Source organism: Octodon degus, unplaced genomic scaffold (genome assembly GCF_000260255.1).
Source record: "Octodon degus isolate 3935 unplaced genomic scaffold, OctDeg1.0 scaffold00049, whole genome shotgun sequence".
Classification (NCBI taxonomy): domain Eukaryota; kingdom Metazoa; phylum Chordata; class Mammalia; order Rodentia; family Octodontidae; genus Octodon; species Octodon degus.
Window position 1 is genome coordinate 14,256,669 of NW_004524625.1, and position 4,723 is coordinate 14,261,391.

At 38.5% G+C, this 4,723-nt stretch overlaps 1 pseudogene; it reads left to right on the plus strand.

Moving 5' to 3' along the window:
- Positions 1–3,924: 3,924 nt before the first annotated feature.
- On the plus strand, positions 3,925–4,345 carry LOC101588604 (annotated as a pseudogene).
- The last annotated feature ends 378 nt before the right edge of the window (positions 4,346–4,723 follow it).

The window sequence follows — 4,723 nt, forward strand, 5'->3', positions numbered from 1 at the left end:
TGTGCAAAAATTTCTCAATAAGACGACGTCCCAGTTATTAATTCTTTATATTATTATGCATGCGATTTGATTTTTGTTCATGAACACTTTGCCTACCACCATGTGTTAAGAGTTCCTCCTACTTTCTCTTCCATAAGATTCAGTGTTTCTGTTTTAATGTTTAGATTTTTAAACCATTTTGACTTTAACTTAGTGCATGGTGATAGACCTGGGTCAAGTTTTAGTTTTCTGCATGTAGAGTTTTTCCAGCATCATTTGTTAAAGAGGCTATATTTCTTACAGTGTGCATGTTTGGCCTCTTTGTTGAAGGTTTGATGAATTTCCATTGATCCTCAGGTCTATTTTGTTGCCAATACTATGCTGATTTTATCACAGTAGCTTTGCAGTATAATTTCAAGTCAGGAAGTGTGATGCCTCCCGCCTTGTTTTTGTTGCCCAGGATTGCCTTTACCATTCTAGGTCTCTTCTGGTTCCAAATAAATTTTAGGAATGATTTCTCTAGCTCTATGAGGTATGTTGGTGGTAGTTTGATAGGGATTGCATTGAATGTTTACAGCAATTTTGGGAGTATGGCCCTCATCTTCACAATGTTGGTCCTTCCTATCAGGAGCAGGGAATATATTTCCATTTTCTGAAATCCTCTGCGATCTCTTTTTTTCTGAGTACTATAATTTTCCTTGAAAAGATCTTTGACTTCTTTAGTTAGATTAATTCCAAGGTATTTCACTTTCCACCATACTGTTGTACAAGATACTGTTTCTCTAATTTCCCTCTCAGTGTGTTTGTTATCTGTGTAGAGGGATGCTTTTGACTTTTGTATATTAACTTCGCATATTGCTATGCTACTGAATTTCTGTATCATGTCTATTAGCTTCTTGGTGGAGTTTCTTGGGTCTTCCAAGTAAAGTATTATGTCATCTGCAAACAATGATAATTTAACTTCTTTACCTATTCTTATGCCTTTGATTTCTCTCTCTTGTCTAATGGCACTACCTAAAGATTCTAGAACTATAGGAATGGTGAAAGAGGACATCCTTGTCTTGTACCAGGTCAGAGAGTAAAAGATTTCAGTTTCTCCCCATTTAGTATTATTTTAGCTGTTGGGTTTTCATAGATGGTTTTTATCAGATTGAAGTAGAGGCCATCTGTTCCAATTTTCTGTAGGACTTTGAATATGAATGAGTGTTGAACTTTGTCAAAAGCCTGTTCTGCATCAATTGAGATGATCATGTGATTTTTAGATTTGGCTCTATTGATATAGTGTATTGCATGTATAGTGCATATATTGAACCATCTTTACATCCCTGGGAAGTATCCTACATGGTCATGGTGTATAATGTTCTTTATGGTTTGCTGTAGTCTATTTGCTAGGATTTTATTGAGGAGTTTTACTTCTGTGTTCATGAGGGAGATAGGCCTGTAGTTCTCTTTTTTCATTGCATCTTTCCCTGGTTTTGGTATTAGCATAATACTGGCCTCCAGGAATGATTTTGGGAGGATTGCTTCCTTTTTAATTTCAATGAAGAGTTTGAGAAGTATACGGATTATATCTTTTGTAAATTTCTTGTAGACTTCAGCTGTGAATCCATCAGGACCTGGACTTTTCTTTCTTGGTGCTTTTATTTTTATTATTACATTTCATATTTCATTGGTGGTTACTGAGTTATTGAGAGTTGTTATATCTTCTTGATTCAGTTTTAGTAATTTGTACCTTTCTAGGAATCTGTCCATTTCTTCTGTGTCTAGTATTGTGTGAGTGTAAAGATTCTCAAAGTAGCTATTGATAATCTTCTGAATTTTCACTGGGTCTGTGGTAATTACAACCTTTTCCTTCCTCATCCCTTGTATTTGAATTTTTGCTTTCCTTTTTTGATGAGGTTAAATATGACCTTATCACTTTTATTTAATCTTTCAAAGAACCAGCTTTTTGATTCGTTAATTCTTTGAACTATTTTCTTTGTGTCAACTGAATTAATTTCTGCTCTAATCTTTATGACTTTTTGTTCTTGGGCTCTGGGTTTGATTTGCTCTTCCTTTTCTAGATGTTGTAGGTGCAACATTAAGATATTTATTTGTTCCTGTTCTATTTTCCTAATGAGTGAATTCACAGCCATACATTTCCCACTGAGAACTGCTTTCATCACATTCCATAAGTTCCAATAAGTTTTGCTTGAATTTTCATTGAACTGTAGATATTGTGAAATTGAATTTTATCTGTGAAGCATTGGTTGCTGAGTAGCATGTTGTTTAATTTCCATATATTAATTGAATTTTTGTGGTTTATTCTTTCATTTTTTTCAGTTTCTTTTCACTGTGGTCAGATAATATGCATGGGTAATTTCTGTTTTTTTATATGTACTCAAGCATGATCTATGGACTAGTATGTGGTCTATTTTAGAAAATGACACATGTGCAGCTGAAAAAAACATGTATTCAACTGTTTTTGGTTGGAACACTCTGTACATGTCCACTAAGTCAATTTGTTCCAATCTCTGGTTCAGTTCTTTTCTTTCTTTGCTGATTTTTTGTCTGGTAGATCTATCTTTTTGGGATAAGGGAGTGTTAAAGTCTCCTGTTAAGATTGTGGTATTGGATATTAGACTTACCATGTCCATTAAAATTTGTCTTTTATAGTTGGGTGCTCCCATGTTTGATGCATCCATACTTATGAGTGTTACCTCTTCCTCTGGGATTTTTCCCCTAACCAGTATATAGTGACATTATTTATTTCATTTGATCATTCTTGGTTTGAAGTTGAGACTGTCTGAGAACATGATTCATGCCCCTGTTTTTTTCTTAGGTGCTGGGGCATGTAGCATTGTTTTTCATCCTTTGACTTTCAGCCTATAAATTTCTTTATGAGTTCAATGCATTCCTTATATATAGCATATTGTTGGATTTTGTTTCCTAATCCACTGGGCCAATCTGTTTCTTTTAATTGGTGAATTTAGTCCACTTACATTGATGGTTATAATTGAGATGCCTTGACTTATGATAGACATGTTATTTACCTGCTATTGTTTCTCCTTTTTGTCCTGTGTTTAATTGTTTGTCATATTTAGTGGGTTTCTTCTGTTCTGGTTTGTGGAGTTCTTATCATTTTGGTCCCTCTCTAGAACATCTTTTAGTCATCTGTGTAGGCTTGTCTTTGTCATCATGAAATTCTTTATTTGTTCTTTGTCATGGAATTATTTCACTTCTCCTTCAAACTTGAAAGAGAGTTTTGCAAGGTGTCATAGTCTGGGCTGGAATTTGTTTTCATAGAGGACTTGTACTCTGCTCCATGCTTTTCTTGCCTTCATTGTTTGTGAAGAGAAGTCTGCCACTAGTCTGATGGGTTTTCCTTTACATGTGATCCATTTATTTTCTGTAGCAGTTTTCAGTATATTGTTCTTGTGCTGGATTTCTGGGATCTTGACTATTATATGTCTCGGTGTCTTTTTATTTGGGTTGATGTTGTTTGGCGTTCTGTATGCTTTGCTTACCTGAATAGTAGATTGTTTCCTCATATTTGCTAAATTTTCTGCTATTACTTTTGCCTATATGCTTTTTTTTTTTTTGTCATTTGTATTGACTCCTTCTCTCTCATTGATGCCTTTTAGTCTCACATTGTTCATCTTTGTATTGTCTTGCAGGTGATGAATAACTTTTCCTGCATCCTACTTGTTTTTAAGAGATCTTTTCTTACCTTTTTTACTAGCTGAGATTGCATCGTGAAGATCTGAAAGTCTATCTTTACTTTCACTCAAACGGTTTTGCCGACTTGTGACTGAGATTTTAAGTTCCTATATATGGCGCTAACGGAGCGGGGCGGGGCGGGCGGCAGAACTATGAGATGCGGGTAAGCAGGAAGTGAGCTGAGACTGCAGAGAAGGATGGATTGAACCTGTTCAGAGGTAGAAAGACTTGGGGAACTACCTGAACATGTAGAATCCCAATGCCGGGCATCAAGGGCCAAACCCATATCCACTGAATCCTGGGTGCCCAGGAGGTTCCTATCCTGTGTGTCCACCACATCCCCTTTCCTCCTAGCCCCTGTCCGCCTCCCCCAGGAGCTCCCCCAGGAAATCCAGCTTTCCCTCCATGTGGGCCTGGTTATCCTGTGCCCCCACCGCAGCCTTGTCTAGGATACCCACCCACAGGGCCCCATCCTCCTCCATGTCCCCCACCTGCCCCTGGCATGCCTCATGTGAACCCTTTGAGCCCTGGCATGGTGGTCCCAGGGATGGTGATGGACAAGAAGATGCGGAAGAAAATGAAGAAAGGTCATAAAAAGGCACACAAACACCACAAGCATGGCAAGCACTCCTCCTCTTCCTCCTCTTCCAGCAGTGACTCTGACTGAATACAGGGCCTGGATCCTCCCTCAAGTCTCACCAGCCCTGCTCTCCCATCAAGCTTCAGCTGCCGCACGCTGTGCTGGGTGGAATTAGCCCTCCCCACCCCCTTCCCGAGCCTTCCCCTGCTCTTCAGCCCTGGCCCCTAGGGACATGGGAAGTGGATCCCACGGGCTAGCAAAGGCCATTCCCTGGCTGCTTGATAGATCCATAGCTGAAGAGTAGCAGGGAGTGGTATTTGAAGATGGTGAGCTCTCTGAGCTGAATCCTGAAAATCTGTAAAATGGGATCTTTATGCATTTCTTGTTATAATACTTGTAATTGGGATGTTTGGGGGAAATTTCATTATGATGGAAAACCTGTATCTTTTTTGCAATGGTAGCACA